We start from the raw sequence: 25,004 nt of genomic DNA on the forward strand, positions 1-25,004 counted from the left end.
CCTCAGTCACTGGCTCAGGTTAAAATGGGCCATCTGCGAGTGGACACGATTGCACCACAACTTGAGCTTCCATTCTCCCATACACCCTCTTTAACAAAGACCACCGGATTCCACCTCCACAACATTACCAGCCACCACCCAAGCCTGGTCTCACCTATTGCTAAAACATCTCATGCATGGCTTTGTCACCTGCAGCAATAATATTCCAACACTCTCCTGGTTAACCCTATCATCCTCTAAACTCAAGCTGATCGAAAATTCAACTGTCCATTCCAGGATGTTGCCTGGTATGGAGGGGAGATCCTATGAGGAGAGGCTGAGGGATTTGGGATTGTTTTCGCTGGAAAGGCGGCGGCTAAGAGGGGATCTTATTGAAACATATAAGATGATTAGAGGTTTAGATAGGGTGGATAGTGATAGCCTTTTTCCTCTGATGGAGAAATCCAGCACGAGGGGGCATGGCTTTAAATTGAGGGGGGGTAGTTATAGAACCGATGTCAGGGGTAGGTTCTTTACCCAGAGGGTGGTGAGGGATTGGAATGCCCTGCCAGCATCAGTAGTAAATGCGCCTAGTTTGGGGGCGTTTAAGAGATCCGTTGATAGGTTCATGGACGAAAAGAAATTGGTTTAGGTTGGAGGGTCACAGTTTTTTTTTTTAACTGGTCGGTGCAACATCGTGGGCCGAAGGGCCTGTTCTGCGCTGTAATGTTCTATGTTCTATGTTCTTATTCCTTAAGTTTAAAGTTTATTCATCAGTGTCACAAGTAGGCTTACATAACATTGCAATGAAGTTACTGTGAAAATCCACTAGTCATCACACTCCGGCACCTGTTCGGGTATACTGAGGGAGAATTTAGCAAGGCCAATGCACCTAACCAGCACGTCTTTCGAACTGTAGGAAGAAACTGGAGTACCTGGAGGAAACCCACACAGGGCCAATGTGCAAACTCCGCACAAACAGTGACCCAAGCCGTGAATTGAACCTGGGTCCTTGGCGCTGTGAGGCATTAAGTCTGGTTCTCACAGATCAGGCCTCGCTGAATCCCAGTTCCACATCACTGCTGCTTGATCATGCCTTTGTGAAGTGCCTTTTGACTTTTATTTAAACATGAAAGGCTATAAGTGCAAGTGTCTGTTTGACACGTGCTACACAGCTGGCTGCCACTAGAGGCCCTCTGGAGTTACACAAAATACAACAGTTCCACTTGTGGAAGAGCACAATGCAATTTACAGTAATTTACCCAGATCCAGTGAACTTCATACACTTCCATAGTCAGCACATGCTGGCCAGCCAGTCAGCTTTTAAAACAAATACAATACAAAATTGGCTGCTCCTTCAACCTGACTGATCTCCCCTCCCCATACAAATTAAGAGTCTTATGTCAGGATCATTATGGACAAGATCTTAAGACAGCACAATTCTAATTGACTATTAGCTTCCAAGTGTCCAGAGGGCCTTAAGCATTTTTCATCTACAAATGGTCCAAAAAGGTTAAGCAGAAGCATGTAAACTTTAATTTTTGGCAGAAATTTCTGTCTTCACAGTGTTTTGAATGTATACATTTCTCAAGAGATCCAATAATGTCAACAGCAAGTTGAATGTCCATGCCAAAGTCAGTCATTTTGACTAACACCGTATAAACACTGCAAGAGCTGAACTTTATATTTTAACCTTTCAGTTTAAGTTGCTCAGAGATTTGACCAATATTATGAAAGCCAATTCTGGAAGTGACTGTAAGCAATGTCTAAACATTACCAATTGCAATTATTCTGTTTAAATGAATATTCAGCGGACCGTTTGGATAAACTATTACATATTTTTAAACAAGCTATTTCAAAAGCTAACAAAGTGCACACTGAACATTTCAGAGATCACAAGAGTCACTGAAACAAACTATCTTGGATATTTTTGATTGCATTGTAGAGCTGCCCGACACAGCTCTAAAATGAAATGTTGTTCCCAGCTGGCTCAGCCCCCACACACTCAGGGCTTTACCATCTCCAGTTTCTATCAGCACGAGCAAACAGGCAGCTCTGAAAAGAAGTCAAATGGGCTGGAAACATTAACTCTTTCTCTCTCCAAGGTTGCTGCCAAACCAGCAGTTTTTGTTTTTATAGGTAAAGCCATGACTCTATGGATGCGGATAGAGGCAAAAGGGAGAAAAAAAGCATTTACAAGAGGCCCCTTGTATTCTGAGCATCAATGCTGGATAATCCCAGCCATAGAAATCAGTTCCTGCAATAGAGCGATTGAAACAGTATTTTATTTATAAGAAACAGAAAAGAAACATGAGGGAGAAATGGTGATGGAACATTTATGTGACTCTATTCTATGGTAATAACTCCTCTTTTATGCTTACTATTTACAGACAGATGCTTATAGGATGGATTCACAAAGCAGTTGATTAGTAAAACACTAACACCCAGTGCACGATTCTTTCAATGCTGCCATCCCGGGTGATAGGCAACATATTCTTTACACCTCACATTCCAAAAGCATTGAACCTCTGCCTGTCAGTGTCCTATCCTTAGCAGCAGTATGTGAAATGAGAAATGGCCTCACTCTTATATTTTCTCATCTGCTCATGGTCTCTCCACTGCTCACACAATTATGTTTCCATTGTTCATTATAGAAAAATAATTTCCAACCAGTAATCACCTTCTCCATCTCCACTCATCTCATGCTGTGAACACTAACAGTTCTCACACATCAGAAGGCATGCAACTTATACTCGCGTTTACAAGCCTTTATCTACCATAATAATACTCAGCTCTGTTACTCACACATTTACAGAAAGTGACAGATGTGGAGGCCCAGAGGATGACATCAGTGGCTGTTTGAATTGATGAGCCTGGTTAAGTGTTAATTAGAACTCAGATAATACTTGCACTCTCTCCACGGAGTTGGAATAGAATGCTGTCCCAAACAATAATCCCGTGAATGGTGGCATTAGCAACAAAGAATCATTCAGTCACTTGAGCAAACAATTTGTTGGAGAGCAATCTAACTGATAAGCCACAAGGTGAGGAATTTTCACTATTCAGTAATGACAAATAGACAACTAATGGAATGATCTCACAGCTGAGTTAACAATACTCAGTTCCCTGTCAATACATCTCAAGCTTCAATGATTAGTTTATGAGAACCAACATTTAATTTTTTGGGGGTCATGGGTGTCGCTGGCTGGCCAGCATTTATTGCCCGTCCCTAGTTGCCCTTGAGAAGGTGCTGGTGAGCTGCCTTCTTGAATCGCTGCAGTTCATGTGCTGTGGGTTGACCCACAATGCCGTTAGGGAGGGAATTCCAGGATTTTGACCCAGTGACTGCGAAAGAATGGCAATATATTTCCGAGTAAGAAATCTCACAACACCAGGTTAAAGTTCAACAGGTTTATTTGGTAGCACAAGCCACTAGCTTTCGGAGCGCTGCTCCTTCATCAGGTAAGTGGCAACTTCCCACTCTAGTTTCCACTATTCAGGAACATGGCAAATTATTCTTGAGTGTTGCTGTCAATGCCAACATTTATTTTCCTTCGCTAATTAGTTTTGTGGTGGTGGTTCTGGTGAGCCGCCTTCTGGGACCACTGACGCCCATCATGTTGCGTCACCCCCATATAACTGTTCGCAGAAGAGTTCTAACAACCTGACACTGCGGCAGTGAAGGAATGGTGATATTGTTCCAAGTTAGAATGATGCATGGCTTGGGGGGGGGCAACTTGCAGTTGGTGATTTTTGCATGAGTCTGTTAATTCATCACTTTTGTATCTCACACTTTTAAAAATAGGGCTTTGGGTTTCTAAACGCTCCTATCCTGCTTGCCACCATGGTATGTCATCAGCTGTCTTGTGCCACCCTCACATCTACTGCAGCTGGTCCACAATTGCTCTGTGACAATGATCCAACTATTCATTATTCCTTCACCCCGGTATTCTCTTTACAGATACACACAAAAGAGCAGGATTTTTCAGTTGCACTCGCCCCAAGACCGGAAAATCCCACCCGAGGTCAACAGACCGTTGCATGGTCTTGCCCCGCCTGCTACAATTATTGTGCCAGGCGGGACAGGAAACCTCTGCCCAAATTTGGAAAGATAAAACAATCTACCATATCTATCTAATACTATAATGTTCAGGCTAAGTATGCAATACATGTAAACCAATTGGCAAACTTGGACAGACACACCATGCTCCAAGTAAATGACAGACGTGACTTAAGCAGATTCTTGAATTCTCAGCAACTCACCAACACAATTGTCACACTGAGCCAACCAATCTCACTGAAACCCTGTCTCTCTCACAAGAGTGTCTAATCTCTGCATTTGAAGAGCTTAAATTGGAATTCTCTCCAAATGTCGCTCCTGCAGCTTCAACAAAAATCCATCTCCAGGGTTTCAATCTCACTATGAGATTAATCTCCTCAATCAATTTGCACATCCAAGCTTCACCTCTGTAGCACAGCTTCAGATCTTCAACCATGCCTAGCAGAATATTCACTGCCTCAAAAGGGTATGAAAAACCTATCTACTTGTTCCAGTGTGCCATCATCCTATTCAACCTTCACTAGTTGCTTCTGATGTAGCCCTTCAGACTACCATTGCATTTGACTTTTTGATGTTCATACTAAATCCATATTCTAACCATTTCTAGGTTTTAGAACAATTCAACGTAGGCTAGACATGATAGAAAGTTTCCTGCCGTGAAGGATAGTCGTAGGGCTTTACAGCAATCTGGTAGCTTTCATGGTTTCCCACACGCCCAGGGCTAGGTCAGCAAATACCAGATTTATTGGATTCATTTTATATATCTGCTTTCCAGCATCATTACCAGACATCTACTACAGTTCTTTCAATGCCACAGTCATCTATGAGCCTGAACCTGAACATTATCCAGGTCTTGCTGCGTGCTTCCTTGATGCCACATTTGGTCAAATGCTACCAACCCTCAAGTTATGGGAAGTCAGGCTCACTTCATCTCTTTGGTCCATATTTGAACTAAGGCTGAAATGAGGTTTGGAGACTGGCATAAAACAAACTGAACAGTAATTAGGTTATTGTCAAGTAAGTGCATCTTCTCAGCACAGTCAACAACTCCTTCCCATCATTTTACTGAGCTAGAGTTGGGGGCAGGGCAGCGATTGGTCAGATTGGATTTGTCCTACACTTTACTACTTGGTCCAGTAAAAGCCATTGTAATAGTTCAACTGGAACGGCTTGGCCAGAGGTGTGGCTAGTTCAGGAGCACAAGTCTTCAACACTGCAGCTGGGACATCATCAGGGCTCAACGCCTTTTCAGCTTTCAGTGCACCCAACCATTTTTTGATATCACATGGGGAATGTTGTGTTATTCTGTAAAGAAGGGTGTGTGTGCATATAAATTATTTCATTAAACTGGGAAAACAATAATGGAGACCTTTTGACCGGAAGAGTTGAAGGAAAGGGAATAAAGGTGCTAGATCGATCAGTAAGGGTAGGCAACAACACCTTCTCTACAATCATCCTCAACACCGGTGCCCCACAAGGCTGTGTTCTCAGCCCCCTACTATACTCCTGATACACCCATGACTGTGTGGCCAAATTCCCCTCCAATTCGATTTTCAAATTTGCTGATGACACCACCATAGTGGGTCGGATCTCAAACAACGATGAGACAGAGTACAGGAATGAGATAGAGAATCTGGTGAACTGGTGCAGCAAAAATAATCTCTTCCTCAATGTCAACAAAATGAACGAGATTGTCATTGACTTCAGGAAGCATAAAGGAGAACATGCCCCTGTCTACATCAATGGGGACGAAGTAGAAAGGGTCAAGAGCTTCAAGCTTTTAGGTGTCCAGATCACCAAACTGTCCTGGTCCCCCCCCATGCCGACACTATAGTTAAGAAAGCCCACCAACGCCTCTACTTTCTCAGAAGACAAAGGAAATTTGGCATGTCAGCTACAACTCTACCAACTTTTACAGATGCACCATAGAAAGCATTCTTTCTGGTTGTATCACAGCTTGGCATGGTTCCTACTCTGCCCAAGACCGCAAGGAACTATAAAAGGTCGTGAATGTAGCCCAATCCATCACGCAAACGAGTCTCCCATCCCGTCTACACTTCCCGCAGCCTCGACAAAACAGCCAGCATAATTAAGGACCCCACGCACCCTGGACATTCTCTCTTCCATCTTCTTCCATCGGGAAAAAGATACAAAAGTCTGAGATCACATACCAACCGATTCAAGAACAGTTTCTTCCCTGCTGCTATCAGCCTTTTGAATGGACTTACTTGGCATTAAGTTGATCTTTCTCTGCACCCTAGCTATGACTGTAACACTACATTATGCACTCTCTCCTTTCCTTCTCTATGAACGGTATGTTTTGACTGTATAGCGCGCAAGAAACAATACTTTTCATTATTTTAATACATGTGACAATAATAAATCAAATATAAATCAAATCAGATGCATGCATTTGTAATGAGACTTTCCTGGTCAAATGGTTTTGTAAGTAAATAGGCTAGATTTAGATATTTGCATTAGGAGGTAGCTAGTGATTTGTTAAATCAAAGCTTTTACAGCTTGCAACATTTATTAATTAAAACGTTATTAAGTTTTATTTGACCCAAAAGAAAGAAGTCACAGGAAAACGAGAAAGATTTTTATATTTTGGAAAAGTTAATTTCAAAGAAGTGCTGAGGACAACGGAATCGCAGATGAAGCAAAATAACCTTTAAGAAGAGATGCTCAGAGCTTAATGGTTGACTAAGTGAGGAAGACCTGCTGGAAACAACTCTGAGCTGGAAGAAAAGGTGCAGTTTGATTCAGCCGTCCAGTCAAGCCAGAAAAGTTTTGAGGATGCAGAAAGCAGTTTTGCTGTACAGTTTTGTATTTCCAAAGCAGAAGGGAAGGAGTTTGAGAGGTTATGTAGTGCGCCTTATTAAAGTGACAGCAATTTTGCCTTCAGGTAATATTACTGGATTTTTATAGTTAATTACCCGTCAGGGAGTATTGCCTGGGTTTAGTTATGGGTCTGACCAAGTAGGAAGTCTTTTTGGGGGAATATTTTCTAAGACTAATTTTTAACTGGAATCTTGTGAGAAGTTTTCTTTTCTTGTTAATAAACCTGTTACTCTTAATTTTTAAAATTTCAACAGTGTTACTGGATTTTATGCTGCTGAGATTAGTATGTTTCTTCTCATTTTTGGAATACAAAATAAAAGTGTATGGTCCAGTAAGCCAAACTTCCCTCTGGACTTTGATTTGCTCGGCAATTAACATCTGCTGTGGTCATAACACTGAAACATGACTTCTCTGGTGCTGGGGACCTCAGGAGGAGAACGAGATCTATCATCCATTGAGCAATTCTGGCTGAAGACGCTTACAAACGCCTTATGCTCGTCTTTTGCACTCGCATATCGGGTTCTGCCATAATTGAGAATGGGGATGATTTCCATGATTCCTCATCCTCCCATAGTTACTTAACTGTCCATCATCTTTCATGATCAGATGTAGAACTTCAAAGCTTTGATCGAATTTGTTGGCTGCGGGATCTCTTGGCCACGTTTCATATAATTGTAAATCTTGCATTGTAGCTTCACCAGGTACATCTACTGCTGTTCTTAGCATGCTTCCTGCTCTCCCCATTGAATGGGGTTTGATCTCCTGCTGTGATGGAAATGGAGTGAGGAATATGCCAGGCCATGAGGTTTCACACTGTGGTGAAATACAATTCTACTGCTGATGGTCCACAATGCCTCAAGGATCCCCACTTTTGGGCTGCTACGGCTGTTCTGAATTCATGCCATTTAGCATGGTCAGAGTGCCACACACAGCATGGAGGGTTTCCTCCATGTGAAGACAGGACAATCATCTCTACAAAGACCATGCGGTGGTCATGGACATTTGCATCTGATAGAGTAAAGATAAGATTAAGCTTTTTCCCTCTTCCCCACCCAAATTCCACAAGTTCATCTGGCGGCTGTGGCCTTCAAGACTCTGCTACTTCAGTCAGTAGTGGTGCTAACAAACTACTTTTCTTCTGAGTGGTGTTCAACATAATGCGCTGTTTCATCAACTGAGAGGGGGTGGGAAGTGATTACCATGAGGATTCCTTACCCATGTTTGATCTCATGTCACGAGATTTCAAGGCATCTAGTGTCAACGTTGAATTCTCCCAGGACTAGACTGTCCATGGAAATGGAGGGATCTGATAACCTTGTATGTTAATACATGTGACAATAATAAATTAAATCAAATTTTGTCAGTTTCTTTTTCCTTAATAAATAGCGATGTAAAGTAGTCATTAAGTATTCTAGTCTTGCTCTATGCCTCCAAGCATACATAACCTTTTTGTCCCAATAGGACCCATAGAACCATAGAACCCCGATAAGCCGAATGGCCTCCTTCTGCACTATCAAGTCTGCACTAACTCTCCGAAAGAGTATCTTACCTGGCCCAACCCCATACTATCCCTGTAACCCCATGCATTTACCATTGCTAATCCACTTAATCGACACATCTTGGGACACTAAGGGGCAATTTAGCATGGTCAATCCACCTAACCTACACATCTTTGGCCCCACACGCCTCTTATGACTCACTTACCTTTTACATAATGGAAGCTGGTTTTCAGTTTCCCTTTCATGCAGGCTGCCATTCTATTCTCATATTCTCTCTTTGCCAGTCTTATTCTCCTCTTCTCTGAACACAACTAAATTCTCCCTCAGTGTACCCGAACAGGCGCCAGAGTGTGGCGACTAGAGGATTCATTGCCCTGTTAATGTAAGCCTTACTTGCGACTAATAAATAAACTTTAAAAACTAAAAAAAGTATCCGGAAGTGGATTATGGAAAAGTAACTGGAAGAGCTCCAACAAGACAGATAAACTTTAACCTTAGAATGAGTAATGCACATTGGCATGAAAACATGTATATAAACAAAGGGTGTTTATTAGTGACGACCAACACATTGTAAAGCTGCAACAAATCATTTCAATTTTCAACACCATGTTTGTGGTACCCTGTATAATTATGGGCATCCTACCCCCAAAATCAGACCAATGGCATTGGGGTAGGGACTAACCACCTGGTTAATTCCAGAGATAATCAACAGATTACCTTTAAGTTCATTTATTAGTCACAAGTACACTACAATGAGGTTACTGTGAAAATCCTCTAGTCGCCTGTTCGGGTACACCGAGGGAGAATTTAGCACGGCCAATTCACCTAACCTGCACATCTTTGAATTGTGGGAGGAAATCAGAGCACCCGGAGGAAACCCGCATCGACACGGGGAGAGAGTGCAAACTCCACACAGACAGTGACCCAAGCCGGGAATCGAACCCGGATCCCTGGCGCTGTGAGGCAGCAGTGCTAACCACTGTGCCACCCTGCCGCTTTCACATGCTCAATGATGTCGTCTGCACTCTCAAAAATTCAGAGTGCTGGTCAAATTAATAGGTCAAAGAAACAGGTGAGGACTAGCTTTCAAAGTTACATTAGCCCATCACTGCGCAACTATGGATTTATTTTACACACACGATGCACCAGCACTCACCTAGAAACCACCTATCACAAAACATCATTTTTAAAGTAGTGAAACAAAGCGGCTTCATGATGTGTATTACCTTATTTACCTCCCTAGTCATTATTTGAGATGCTTTTAACCTGTCTCTTTTCCAGGTCCCGTGACACTGACCTCTGTCCATTATGCTCTCCCATTTACATTTGCCGGGTGCCTGCTGGCCTCCGATACAAAACACAAAGACCCAATCTGCATTTGCATTAAAGGACTGCAAACACATGGGACTGGCTACATGCTGCTCGCTTGCTACAACAGGAGGCGATTAGTCAGAGGACAGATTCACAGACCCTCGTCTTCATTCACACTGACTCTATACAAGGCAAATCATTTATAATTAAGAGCAGCTGACGGTGAGGGATGTGGGGGCGGGGAGAGAGGTGGAGTGCCTGTGATTCCCTGACACAAAATTGCTTCCCAAAGCCTTAAGCTCAAACTGATTCCAAGGCGCAGGATACAGACTCTTCAAACAAAATATATAACGGAATTTAGCTCACTTACCTTTGTCCATGTCCACCAGTCTGGCCATGTCTGTATTGGAAGTGCTAATGGTTTCCTGACAGCATTAGTGAGGGACATTTCCATTCTCTATTGTGACCCACCTCAATCAGTCCCTCCTTTCTTAACACTTAAATTCAGCAAACGGGAATTTGCATCATACCCCAAATCATCAGGTTATGATGCCTATATAATTAATAAAACAGCTCCACTAGATTCTTGAAGTCACACCTGCATTTTTGGAAATGGTGGGATCCTGATTTTGGAAACCCAGATTCGAGCCCCAGTTCTTGGTCAATGTTTCTGGGGGTGGAGGGGGAATCACTACGTCAAAAGTGCTTTGTGACGGGCAGCACAAATGTAAAAGTAAAGCTGCTACCCACCATCATTGCAATTACAGCAGCACTATAGTGGAACATCCAGGCTGGCAACTGGAACTTAATTGAATTCTACTCACTAGCTCTCTCAAAGCTGTGCAAACACCAGCAGAACTGTCAAATAAACGACGGGTGAAATAAAACTCTGAAATTGAATTATGTGCACCAGACCACATACCTGCATAAAGTGAAGGCAAGTATGTGAAACACAGAGGAGGGGGGGGTGGGGAAGAAAAAAGTAGGGATGGGGAAGAAAAAGGAGAAGAAGGAGGGGGGGAGGAAAGGAGAGAGAGAGGGGGGGGGGGGAGAGAGAGAGAGGGGGGGGGAGAGAGAGAGGGGGGGGGGAGAGAGGGGGGGGGAGAGAGAGAGAGAGGGGGGGGAAGAGAGAGTGAGAGAGGGGGGGAGAGAAAGAGTGGGGGGGGAAGAGAAAGAGAGGGGGGGAAGAGAAAGAGAGGGGGGGGAAGAGAAAGAGAGGGGGGGAAGAGAAAGAGAGGGGGGGAAGAGAAAGAGAGGGGGGGAAGAGAAAGAGAGGGGGGGAAGAGAAAGAGAGGGGGGGAAGAGAAAGAGAGGGGGGGAAGAGAAAGAGAGGGGGGGAAGAGAAAGAGAGGGGGGGAAGAGAAAGAGAGGGGGGGAAGAGAAAGAGAGGGGGGGAAGAGAAAGAGAGGGGGGGGAAGAGAAAGAGAGGGGGGGAAGAGAAAGAGAGGGGGGGAAGAGAAAGAGAGGGGGGGAAGAGAAAGAGAGGGGGAGGAGAAAGAGAGGGGGGAGGAGAAAGAGAGGGGGGAGGAGAAAGAGAGGGGGAGGAGAAAGAGAGGGGGAGGAGAAAGAGAGGGGGGGAAGAGAAAGAGAGGGGGGAGGAGAAAGAGAGGGGGGAGGAGAAAGAGAGGGGGGAGGAGAAAGAGAGGGGGGAGGAGAAAGAGAGGGGGGAGGAGAAAGAGAGGGGGGAGGAGAAAGAGAGGGGGGAGGAGAAAGAGAGGGGGGAGGAGAAAGAGAGGGGGGAGGAGAAAGAGAGGGGGGAGGAGAAAGAGAGGGGGGAGGAGAAAGAGAGGGGGGAGGAGAAAGAGAGGGGGGAGGAGAAAGAGAGGGGGGAGGAGAAAGAGAGGGGGGAGGAGAAAGAGAGGGGGGAGGAGAAAGAGAGGGGGGAGGAGAAAGAGAGGGGGGAGGAGAAAGAGAGAGGGGGAGGAGAAAGAGAGGGGGGAGGAGAAAGAGAGGGGGGAGGAGAAAGAGAGGGGGGAGGAGAAAGAGAGGGGGGAGGAGAAAGAGAGGGGGGAGGAGAAAGAGAGGGGGGGAGAAAGAGAGGGGGGGAGAAAGAGAGGGGGGGAGAAAGAGAGGGGGGGGAGAAAGAGAGGGGGGGAGGAGAAAGAGAGGGGGGGAGGAGAAAGAGAGGGGGGGAGGAGAAAGAGAGGGGGGGAGGAGAAAGAGAGGGGGGGAGGAGAAAGAGAGGGGGGAGGAGAAAGAGAGGGGGGAGGAGAAAGAGAGGGGGGGAGGAGAAAGAGAGGGGGGGAGGAGAAAGAGAGGGGGGAGGAGAAAGAGAGGGGGGAGGAGAAAGAGAGGGGGGAGGAGAAAGAGAGGGGGGAGGAGAAAGAGAGGGGGGAGGAGAAAGAGAGGGGGGAGGAGAAAGAGAGGGGGGAGGAGAAAGAGAGGGGGGAGGAGAAAGAGAGGGGGGAGGAGAAAGAGAGGGGGGAGGAGAAAGAGAGGGGGGAGGAGAAAGAGGGGGGAGGAGAGAGGGGGGAGGAGAAAGAGAGGGGGGAGGAGAAAGAGAGGGGGGAGGAGAAAGAGAGGGGGGAGGAGAAAGAGAGAGGGGGGGGAGAAAGAGAGGGGGCAGGGGGGAGAAAGAGAGGGGGCAAAGGGGGAGAAAGAGAGGGGGCAAAGGGGGAGAAAGAGAGGGGGCAAAGGGGGAGAAAGAGAGGGGGCAAAGGGGGAGAAAGAGAGGGGGCAAAGGGGGAGAAAGAGAGGGGGCAAAGGGGGAGAAAGAGAGGGGGCAAAGGGGGAGAAAGAGAGGGGGCAAAGGGGGAGAAAGAGAGGGGGCAAAGGGGGAGAAAGAGAGGGGGCAAAGGGGGAGAAAGAGAGGGGGCAAAGGGGGAGAAAGAGAGGGGGCAAAGGGGGAGAAAGAGAGGGGGCAAAGGGGGAGAAAGAGAGGGGGCAAAGGGGGAGAAAGAGAGGGGGCAAAGGGGGAGAAAGAGAGGGGGCAAAGGGGGAGAAAGAGAGGGGGCAAAGGGGGAGAAAGAGAGGGGGCAAAGGGGGAGAAAGAGAGGGGGCAAAGGGGGAGAAAGAGAGGGGGCAAAGGGGGAGAAAGAGAGGGGGCAAAGGGGGAGAAAGAGAGGGGGCAAAGGGGGAGAAAGAGAGGGGGCAAAGGGGGAGAAAGAGAGGGGGCAAAGGGGGAGAAAGAGAGGGGGCAAAGGGGGAGAAAGAGAGGGGGCAAAGGGGGAGAAAGAGAGGGGGCAAAGGGGGAGAAAGAGGGGGAGAAAGAGGGGGGCAAAGGGGGAGAAAGAGGGGGGCAAAGGGGGAGAAAGAGGGGGGCAAAGGGGGAGAAAGAGGGGGGCAAAGGGGGAGAAAGAGGGGGGCAAAGGGGGAGAAAGAGGGGGGCAAAGGGGGAGAAAGAGGGGGGCAAAGGGGGAGAAAGAGGGGGGCAAAGGGGGAGAAAGAGGGGGGCAAAGGGGGAGAAAGAGGGGGGCAAAGGGGGAGAAAGAGGGGGGCAAAGGGGGAGAAAGAGGGGGGCAAAGGGGGAGAAAGAGGGGGGCAAAGGGGGAGAAAGAGGGGGGCAAAGGGGGAGAAAGAGGGGGGCAAAGGGGGAGAAAGAGGGGGGCAAAGGGGGAGAAAGAGGGGGGCAAAGGGGGAGAAAGAGGGGGGCAAAGGGGGAGAAAGAGGGGGGCAAAGGGGGAGAAAGAGGGGGAGAAAGAGGGGGCAAAGAGGGGGCAAAGGGGGAGAAAGAGGGGGGCAAAGGGGGAGAAAGAGAGGGGGCAAAGGGGGAGAAAGAGAGGGGGCAAAGGGGGAGAAAGAGAGGGGGCAAAGGGGGAGAAAGAGAGGGGGCAAAGGGGGAGAAAGAGAGGGGGCAAAGGGGGAGAAAGAGAGGGGGCAAAGGGGGAGAAAGAGGGGGAGAAAGAGGGGGAGAAAGAGGGGGAGAAAGAGGGGGAGAAAGAGGGGGAGAAAGAGGGGGGCAAAGGGGGAGAAAGAGGGGGCAAAGGGGGAGAAAGAGGGGGGCCAAGGGGGAGAAAGAGGGGGGCCAAGGGGGAGAAAGAGGGGGGCCAAGGGGGAGAAAGAGGGGGGCCAAGGGGGAGAAAGAGGGGGGCCAAGGGGGAGAAAGAGGGGGGCCAAGGGGGAGAAAGAGGGGGGCCAAGGGGGAGAAAGAGGGGGGCCAAGGGGGAGAAAGAGGGGGGCCAAGGGGGAGAAAGAGGGGGGCCAAGGGGGAGAAAGAGGGGGGCCAAGGGGGAGAAAGAGGGGGGCCAAGGGGGAGAAAGAGGGGGGCCAAGGGGGAGAAAGAGGGGGGCCAAGGGGGAGAAAGAGGGGGGCCAAGGGGGAGAAAGAGGGGGGCCAAGGGGGAGAAAGAGGGGGGCCAAGGGGGAGAAAGAGGGGGGCCAAGGGGGAGAAAGAGGGGGGCCAAGGGGGAGAAAGAGGGGGGCCAAGGGGGAGAAAGAGGGGGGCCAAGGGGGAGAAAGAGGGGGGCCAAGGGGGAGAAAGAGGGGGGCCAAGGGGGAGAAAGAGGGGGGCCAAGGGGGAGAAAGAGGGGGGCCAAGGGGGAGAAAGAGGGGGGCCAAGGGGGAGAAAGAGGGGGGCCAAGGGGGAGAAAGAGGGGGGCCAAGGGGGAGAAAGAGGGGGGCCAAGGGGGAGAAAGAGGGGGGCCAAGGGGGAGAAAGAGGGGGGCCAAGGGGGAGAAAGAGGGGGGCCAAGGGGGAGAAAGAGGGGGGCCAAGGGGGAGAAAGAGGGGGGCCAAGGGGGAGAAAGAGGGGGGCCAAGGGGGAGAAAGAGGGGGGCCAAGGGGGAGAAAGAGGGGGGCCAAGGGGGAGAAAGAGGGGGGCCAAGGGGGAGAAAGAGGGGGGCCAAGGGGGAGAAAGAGGGGGGCCAAGGGGGAGAAAGAGGGGGGCCAAGGGGGAGAAAGAGGGGGGCAAAGGGGGGAGAAAGCGGGAGAAAGAGAAATAGAGGGAGTCCGAAAAGGGAAGTGAATAGAGATAAATCGAATAAAGTACAGAAAACAGAGGAAGAACGGGTAACAGTCAGAACACAACTATAATACTTGTAACGTTTAAATAATCAATATACTGCTTATGGGAAAAGGATGCATTTATCAAAGAGGCGATACTGAAGGTTTTCAGAACTGAAATGACTGGGAAACCTGCTGAAGTTGACTTGTGGAACTGACAGCGTTCCCAGCACTGAGCACCTGGCAGCCTGAATTGGCCTGTGCAACCTAATGAATGCTTTTGATGACACAGCTTTGATATGAGGCTTTTCAAATCTGCATGTGCAATTTCTCTAATCTGCTTGCTATGAGAATCTAACAAGTAAATCTAACACAGGCTTTCTGCTTTGCAGCAGCTAATATTTACAGGGCACAAAATGCAACAGCAAGCAGATGCAAAAGTGGAAAAACTAGGGCTTGAAAAAAATCCTGCAACACAAAATCAGTGTAAATGGTGTAACAGAGGGAAAAAATCAACACAAGTCTCAAAGGATTATTCAGAGCCTGCTTAAATCTGAAATGGTCACCTGCCTCCTTCAGTAGCCATGTTGTACAAAACACTTATAGAGCAGAGATCAGGAAATGAAATCCCTTTGGGGGTCCCACATCATTAGGTTGAGGGGCCTGGGACCTATTGGGCCATATGCTGCAGGCAGCATTGAGAATTCTAAACTTGTGTGTTCATCTTTCTGCTTGGAGCATTTGGTGTAGTTTGCCACATACCAATTTTAAAAACACTTTTACGTTGATAACTGTTTCCTTTTCAATAGCGTGCAGATGTTTTAAAAGTTAGAACAAGGACACTCAGGTGCAGATCTGTAATTGCAATGGATTCCGGAATATTGTGAGATTTTCAGGTAGCTCCTACGAATATGGCGAGTAGTCGATATTAAGGAAGGGGGGTGGGGATGGGATGGATAATTGTTTGCTTCTCCACGGCCATGAACTGCCCTGTATTCACACAGCAAACAAAGTCAAATAGAAGCAGTGCCAGTGAAGTCAACTGGCATGAGAATTTAAATGTAACACATCCAGATCTATGTTGCTGGTTATCATATTGGTACCCGCTATCCCAACATAAGTCCACTTTAACACTGGGCCTTGAAGCCTGCACAATCTTCTAAATCCAAGTCAGAAATAAAAGGTGAATTCTTTTTTAAAGTTTATTTGTTAGTGTCACTAATTCTAGATTAGCTTGAAGCTATTTTAATTGTGTGTTTCAAAGCAGTGTCACTGTATGCCAAATAAAGGAAGAGGTAGACATCACAATGGTATTATAAGAACTAGGAGCAGGAGTAGGCCATCTGACCCCTTGAGCCTGCTCCGCCATTCAATAAGATCATGTCTGATCTTTTGGTGGACTCAGCTCCACTTACCTGCCCGCTCACCATAACCCTTAATTCCTTTACTGTTCAAAAATGTATCTATCCTTGCCTTAAGGAAGCCCTCAACTGCTTCACTGGGCAGGGAATTCCACAGATTCACAACCCTTTGTGTGAAGACGTTCCTCCTCAAGTCAGTCCTAAATCTGCTTCCCCTTATTTTGAGGCTATGCCCCCTCGTTCTAGTTTCACCCACCAGTGGAAACAACTTCCCTGCTTCTATCTTATCTATTCCCTTCATAATCTTATATGTTTCTGTAAGATTTCCCCTCATTCTTCTGAATTCCAATGAGTATAGCCTCAGTCTACTCAGTCTCTCCTCATAAGCCAACCCTCTCAACTCCAGAATCAACCTAGTGAATCTCCTCTGCGCCCCCTCCAGTGCCAGAATATCCTTTCTCAAGTAAGGAGACCAAAACTGTACACAGTACTCCAGGTGTGGCCTCACCAGCACCTTATACAGCTGCAACGTAACCTCCCTGTTTTTAAACTCCATCCTTCTAGCAATGAAGGATAAAATTCCATTTGCCTTCTTAATTACCTGCTGCACCTGCAAACCAACTCCTTGAGATTCCTGCACAAAGACACCCAGGTGCCTTTGCACAGCAGCATGCTGCAATTTTTTACCATTTAAATAATAGTCCATTTTGCTGTTATTCCTACCAAAATGGATGACCTCACATTTACCAACATTGTGCTCCATCTGCCAGACCCTCGCCCACTCACGTAGACTATCTATATCCCTTTGCAGACTTTCAGCGTCCTCTGCACACTTTGCTCTGCCACCCATCTGTGTCATCGACACACTACACTTGGTCCCCAACTCCAAATCATCTATGTAAATCATAAACAATTGTGGTCCCAAACTGATCCCTGAGACACACCACTAGTCACTGATTGCCAACCAGAAAAACACCCATTTACCCCCACTCTTTGCTTTCTGTTAGTTAACCAATCCTCTATCCATGCTAATACATTACCCGTAACACCGTGCACCTTTATCTTTCGTAGCAGTCTTTGGTGCGGCACCTTGTCAAATGCCTTCTGGAAATCCAGATACACCACATCCACAGGCTCCCCATTGTCCACTGCACATGTAATGTTCTCAAAGAATTCCACCAAATTAGTCAAACATGACCTTCCCTTCATGAATACTTTACTGATGTTCTTAACCTCAAACCAGCTCCAAAGGATTTAAGAACTTATATTTCACTCAGTAAAACTGCAAGTTTCCAATTCCTCCTTCTTGAATATTTAATATATTTGACAGGACCACAACAGGCAAATCCGACTGAACTTCAAAAGAAATAGCATACAGTCATCATAGGAAACAGGTGCTCACAAGTGTGAGCGGTTCAGATGTTATAAACCGTTGAGTCTTACTAACATTCTTTCAGCGCCATTCGAGCTAAATCTTGCAACCAACTCCAAATTGTCAACTTCACAAATAATCAACATTGCATGAGCTCCACTAACACTGCTTTTCTAACAAAGGCAGGAAATATAATTCAGCCTTTGCATAAACATTCCCCCATATTTTAATATATATGTTAACAGTTTAATTTTAGAGTTCAATCACAGCTCTGCTCAAACACAAATTTTGGAACACACCAACGAGAAACATGTTTGATTCCAAAAGAACAAGCTTCAATTTAAGCATGTCAACACATTTGCCCAAACACTGCAGGAAGAAACATGTAAATCTAGAAATAGGTCAGTCAGGAAATCCTACTGCACGCAGACAAGCAAAGTTAGCGCATACATTAATTGTTTTAACAGTGGTTTCATTGCTCAATAGTAAGGCAGCCAGTCCAATTTAAAAAAGCAGAAATGACGAAAAGCTATTTCTTCAGAATAAACAAAACTAACTCCTCAGCAACTGAGGCCTCACTGTCATAATAGCATGCATACCTTTACAGATTTTTAAAATTATTTTAATGCAGGTATTGGCAAGTTAGTATTACAATAAGTGAACAGTTCTGTTAAAATACAAACACACCATTAATGCTCCCCTATCTGTGAAGATGCATTTGCCTCCTCAATTAACATTCGTGCTAATTCCAAAGTTCCCAGTGAGATTCAAATACTAATTAAAGGAATAACATATTAAACAACTGTACATTACCGGGTTGGCAGATTCACATGGTTAAGAAGCCACTTAGTGAAACATTCCAACTTCCAACCCAAGATGCGCTTTCAAGCATTCAGATAGTCTGTGCTTTGTCTGCAGGTCTCTATATTTTGGCAGTTTTATCTCATACCATAATTTATGTACAATTTCAGAAAACATACAACACAGCAATGGATCATTTCTACATGCTGATATTTATGCTCCACACAAGCTTTCACCCACTCCTCTACATTTAACCTTCTGTTCCTTTCTAGCTTCTCAAAAGATGCTCTGCCCCACAGCAATCTGACCCCAAAGAAAGAAAAATATGCACTTATACAGCACTTTTCATGACCATAAAGTACAAAGCCCTTTACAGGTGATTAAGTACTGAAGTGTAGTTGCTGCTGTGACGTTGGCTATGATAGGGTGGATAGTGATAGCCTTTTTCCTCTGATGGAGAAATCCAGCACGAGGGGGCATGGCTTTAAATTGAGGGGGGGTAGTTATAGAACCGATGTCAGGGGTAGGTTCTTTACCCAGAGGGTGGTGAGGGATTGGAATGCCCTGCCAGCATCAGTAGTAAATGCGCCTAGTTTGGGGGCGTTTAAGAGATCCGTAGATAGGTTCATGGACGAAAAGAAATTGGTTTAGGTTGGAGGGTCACAGTTTTTTTTTTAAACTGGTCGGTGCAACATCGTGGGCCGAAGGGCCTGTTCTGCGCTGTAATGTTCTATGTTCTATGTTCTATGTTCTATGAGGCGGCCTATTCGATGTTTGTGGGAGTTTGCTACACACAATGTGATAATGATCCAGATTAACTATTTTTTGTGATATTGACTGAGAAATAAAAATTTGCCAGCACACCAGGGATAACTGCTTTGCTCTTCTTTGAAATAGTGCCATGGGATCCTTTACTTCCGCCAAAATAGTGGTACAGTGGTAAGCACTGGTGCCTCACAGCGCCAGGGACTTGGGTTCAATTTCCGGCTTGGGTGACTGTGTGTGGGGAGTTTGCACGTTCTCCCAGTGTCTGCATGTGATTCCTCCGGGTGCTCCGGTTTTTTCCCACTCTGAAAGAGGTGCTGGTTAGGTGCATTAGCCATGCTAAATTCTCCCTCAGTGTACCCGAACAGGTGATTTTCACACTAACTTAAAACTTTAAGCAGCCAGCTGGCCCTCAGTTTAATGTCTCATCTGAAATAAGGCACTTCTGATAGTGAGGCTCTCCCTCAGTGCTGCATTGAGTATCAGCCTGGATATTTGTCCTTTAGCTTTGGAATGAGATGTGAACCTGGAACTTTGTGCCTCCTAGGCAAGAGTTCAACCAACTGAGACACAGCTAATACGGTCCTTGTTTCTTGAAAAACAACATTTAACCTCAATTTAAAACGATGCATTACAAATCCTAGATTCCCTGAAAGCAGTTTTCCTTAAAACAAACTCTGCAATATAAATACAGCATGAGAGGGGCACACAGAATACTGCTCATTATAGGTGGAGCTCCTCCTTCAGGTCACATTCTCCTGACACTCTTGTTTTAATAAATGAACAAAACATTAATTGGTTCACATTAAATTGAATGTAAACTTCTATGGTGTACTGGCAAAACCAGAGAAAGCAAAACTTTATGAGAGGAGCTGCTTCAACATGCTGAGGAATTACTAGTGAGGTGCTCATGAGTGTTGGGACCACTGCCATTTGGAGTTATGAACAGCCTGGAGCCAAGCACAGAGACAAAGTCAAGTTTGCAGATGATACCAATTGGGGGTCCTCAAACAATGAGGATCAGGCAAAGGCGAAACGGGGGAGACCACAGTCTAGGCCCTGCTACTAAAACAAACTGAGGAAGTGGAACTAGTGTTAAAGGCCACAGGCCATATCCAGAGAATGTTGGACATCAAATGTATACAGCAATTGCAAACATAACCTGCAATTCATGAGACACCATAGCATGCCGTAGCTTGAACTGAAAGACACTGAACTGTATTGCACTTTACATAACAATTCAGATGTGATGTTGCATAATGTAAGTGTACTTTTATGAAAAGTACGTTTTTTTAAAAGTGTTGTAGTATGTCGATTATAAGATTGTGTTTTGGACTGTCTCTAACAAGCTTGGGTGGCTTGGTTGTTCAAGGTTAACGGGGACCCAGGTTATTTAACTGGGAGGAAGGCATGAGAATTTCACACCTGTAAAATAATGGCATTAACAATTGTTTTGACTGTGGGTAAACTATTAATCTCCAAATGTCAAATTTTACAACCTGTTGCATTTTAAACTATTTAATTCCAAGACAGAATGGAGTAGAGGGCTGCAAGAGGACTTCTACCTGGATGCAAAGCCCACGTGATTCACGTTGCCATGGAGATATGCTATGGGAGGGAAAGTCCAGAGAAAGTCATTGTTAGACCAGGCTACAGGGTTTCCAAAGAGATCATAAAATCACAGAAACAAGTCAGTCTGCACTTTACAGCCAACGAAAAATAGCTAGGCACAAGGTGCTTACCAATACAAACCAAGCTGACAAACAAGTCACTGCTTTGTGTGTGTGGGTGGGGGGGTGGGGGGGGGGGGGGGGGGGGAGAGAGACAACGGAAGGATAGCAGTGAGAAAGCAAAAATTGGTTAACAAAATGGTACAATCCACATCCTAACTTTCAGCAGTTAGCAGTCTACTCTTTCGACATCCGTATCAACATTCTCCATCCAGACAGTGATGAATCTGTGGAATTCACTATCACACAAAGTAGTTGAGGTCAAAATGTTGTGTGATTTCAACAAGGAATTCGAGGTAGCTTTTGGGGCTAAAGGGTTCAACGGCTGAATGGCCTACTCCTGCTTCTATTTTCTATGTACGCTTCTATGTAGTAGAATTGTACATTATAGTTATCCGTGCATTCAGTTTCTACTTTTATACATTTTTTCTTCTTTGGATGCAGTTTCTAAAAAAGCTGGGACAGGATGCAATGTTTAGCCAGCCAATTTAATAGGTGGATCAAACACTTGGACAACTCAGTCCTAACACAGACACAAATGCATAGTTAATGTAGCAAAATAGATTCTCCTACAATGACAATGGCCATGGATTGTCCAACATACTGTTCAGATAACAAAGCCACCTTTCATAGTATGGAATGCACTAAGTGCACAGCACAAGTTCAATATAAATGCCCAATATCAGATTGAGTTATAATAAATAAATGCATACATCCCATTATTTACAAATCTAACAGTGCATGCATTTATATAGCATCTTTCATAACCTCAAGACATCCCAATGCCTTCTGTGACCAAACGGGCCATCTAAAATGGCGATTTGTAAAGCACTCTGGGACAATTGGGCAAGAACTAAAATGACAGGCTGCAGCCTAAAAGACAGAGATAAACAGGCTGCAACTCAGACGGCTGAATAAACAGGAAATAGGCCATCCCAAAGACAATGGACACTCTCTGGTCAAACGGACTTGTTTACCTTAACCCCTTATTTGGGAGGAAGGTATGTGACCTACATGCCTCCAGCACCTACAGGCATGGCCATTGGGTACATACAGTAAGAAGTCTAACAACACCAGGTTAAAGTCCAACAGGTTTATTTGATAGCAAACGCCACTAGCTTTCAGAGCATTGGGTACACACCCGGAGATCGGTGTGGCAGCACCTGATTGGATTGTTATTGATCAGGGTGATCAAGCCCTGATCGATTGATTAACAAGAATCAGGGGACTGCCCAAAAGGACACAAAACCAGGGAGGGATAAAAGTTGCTGCACAACAGAAGAAGCTCTCTCTCTCTCTGACCCCACGGACGAGCTACAACACCGGTGACCATCGCCAGCGACAATCAGCATGAGGAGAGCCACCACACCCGAGAAGGAAGGAAGACTAGAGCCAGAGTGCCAGACCAGACCAAAGGACCAGACTACGCAGAGGACGACTGAGACCAGCGCACAGATAAAGGCCAATATCTGCTTGGGTACTTGCCAGTCACGCAAAGTCAAGTCAAGGTCTTGTATTGGACTTGAACTCTCGCATTTTCTGTAAAGATAACTTATTGTTGGTTGGGTGGGTGATTATTGATTGTGTCTTAAATAAATATTGATTGAACTAACCAGACGTCTGCTCGCAGTTATTTGTCCACCGTATAAGGATTAAAACAGACTGTGCGGCAGGCACAACATTTCTCGGTTCATTCATTGTTTTCAAGCATAATCATGGCTGTAATGTAAGAAATGCAGCAACCGATTTGCACACAACAAGGTTGCACAACCATCAATGAGATAAATGACCTGCTTGTGTGTTTTTGGTGATGTTGCTGGAGGGATAAATTTTGTTCAGGGCATTGGACAAACATCGCTGCTCTTCAAATGGAAGCGAGTAGACAGGACTTCAGTTTAACATCTCGTCTGAAAGATGGCACCTTCAACACTGCCCCAATAAAAAGGGCTCAACTTTTGTAAACCACTTAAGTCAGGACAGGAACAGCAACCTGAGAGCTGCATGAGTACCCAAATCCCATCAACCCAGTAAAAGGTCTAAGTTAGGCAGAGGTCAGGTGGCTCTTTAAAATAGTTATTTGGAGTGTAGGACTTGAGTATCACTGAAATATGACATGCCAAAGCTTTTCATCGTGCACTCATCAGGACATTCACAAGGATACTAAATGTAAAGAGAACAACACCTTCTTGAGATGTGCCGCTTGGTTGGTAAATGCACTCTGATTGATTGGCACAGGCGTTACCATTGAGAATGCACTATTTAACAGATGTTAAATGCATCATGAATGCACCATTTAACAGTATTCGTCCCATGAAGTATGAACTGTTTCCTTTACATTTGGTACTCTTACCTTGTGCTGCATTTTCAGAAAAATGAACCAAGATTAAAGGAGGCCCGATGCAGGACAAACACTGACAGACCCATTCGGTTAAAAAACTATTCCTGTTCTCTCATGATAACGTAAAGGCAGAGGCTTGCAAACAAAACCACAAACCACCAAAACACCTGAAAACATGCGAGAATGAAGCGTTTCACTATTGCTGGTTGCTGCCAGCTCCCGAAGCATAAATCTTGCATACTAGTGTCAGCTATAAAGCAAACTTTCCAGATTCACCCAGTTCAGGGCTGTCACCATTGCCAGCCACAATGACTTTCACAAGCCTGGCAGGTTTATATTGGTATTGCTACCAACTTTGCAAGACCCATGTGTTGGGAGTTGACAATTCTAAAGTGGCAATGGAGTAATATAATCTACTCTTCAGCCCCCTCCCCTCTCCCACCCTGCAAATTAACACACCAAGCACTCCATTACCTATTAAAACAAAATAACATTTTCAAATAATTTAATCCCACAAATGAAATTTAGCAAAAGCTGAACTTTGCAGAGTACTCATGCAGCATCTGGGGACATTGGTGAGATGTATTTTTGATTTCCTATTGATGTTACAGTTGCTGCATTAACACAGGTGGAACTGGAATCAGTGTCTGAAGTGGGGAATAAGGGAATCATTTCAACTTGGAACCAGTTCGACCTTTAACACCTGACTTATACCCCGCAAGTTTGGAGCTGGGTACAAAACTCAATTCATCCTATTGCACTGTTTAAGCACCAAGAACACAGAGGAGAAACTAATTACCAAGTTGCATTTACCTAGCAAAGCAACAAGATGAGCTGCAACCATTCCATACATGTCACATCTGCAAATTAAAGCACACAGTAGCAGTCAAAAATGGTCAAAATTAATAATATTTCAGAAAACAGCAAGAACACCTGTAAACTTCACAGCCTTTTCCTATCAAGAAAATTCACATTGTCAAACAGTTCACAGGACAGCTGCCCTAAAAGCTGATCATTTTAAGGAATTCAGCCAGTCAACAGCTAATAACGTACCTACAACCCCAGCCCAAATATGGCACGAGGGTGAGGTGGGAAGTGTGAGCCTCTGCAAGGTGCCCTTCTGGTTTCTCTTCAACAGCTTCAATACATGGAAACTTGACAGGTTCCTTTACAGTAACCCAAATCACACATTTTCAAATATTCAGTGGCTGAGCAATAGGAGACCGACGGCTACGATTGCAAGATGCTGACCCTGGCAGGACGGGAAGTTGCTGTAGAATGACAATGACATTCTTCACAATTTTCTGTTTGCTGACGACTGCATACTCACTGCCAGTTCAGAACTGGACAGTCAATGTAGTGCGGACTAGTTCTTCAAAGAATATGACAATTTCAGCCTTACAATCTGCACGAAGAAAACTACTGTACTAACCTGTTCCAAGTAAGCCCTACCTTGAGCCGAAGGTTTCAGCCAATCACCAGTACCTGTGTGGTGGATACGTCAGCAGCACAGTCTCTCGAATGGTCTATACTGAATATGTGACACGTGCAAAGATTGCGAAAACAATTCAACACACTTTGAACAACAGTCTGGGAACAAAGATAAGTGTGTTTAGACTAGAGCAATTAGTCCTGCCCACTATGCTCTGCACATGCAAGATGTAGACTGCGCATCAACATCATACCAAGAAGTTCAATCATTTTTACTCAAACTGCCTTCAGACACTTCTGAAGATCAGATGGCAGGACAAAATGCCAGACATTGAAGAGTTCACCCGAGCTGGCATGTCAAGCATCCATACCGTATTGAGGCAGTCACAACTGAGTTCGGCTGGTCATGCAGCTAGAATGCCTGACACTAACTTACTGAAGTGAATCTTCTATGGAGAGTTGGCATCTGGGGTGCAATCTCATGATAGTCAAAGGAGTTATGACATCAACTTCAAGTCCTGGAGAAGCTCACGCAGAAATACAGCATCTCGGACAACCAAAGAAAAAGTAGTGCAACTTCCTCTGAAAGCAGTCATCTCTCAGAGGTAGAGAAAATGCAAGAGGAGGAAATCCTAAG

General features: G+C 45.5%; 1 protein-coding gene across 3 annotated transcripts in view; it reads right to left on the reverse strand.

Annotated features, from left to right (window-relative positions):
* Positions 1 to 25,004, reverse strand: part of fam193a (family with sequence similarity 193 member A) — a 206,912-nt gene that overhangs the window by 122,915 nt on the left and 58,993 nt on the right. The gene's annotated exons all lie outside the window — the stretch shown is intronic.

This window comes from Mustelus asterias, chromosome 6 (assembly GCF_964213995.1).
Source record: "Mustelus asterias chromosome 6, sMusAst1.hap1.1, whole genome shotgun sequence".
NCBI lineage: Eukaryota > Metazoa > Chordata > Chondrichthyes > Carcharhiniformes > Triakidae > Mustelus > Mustelus asterias.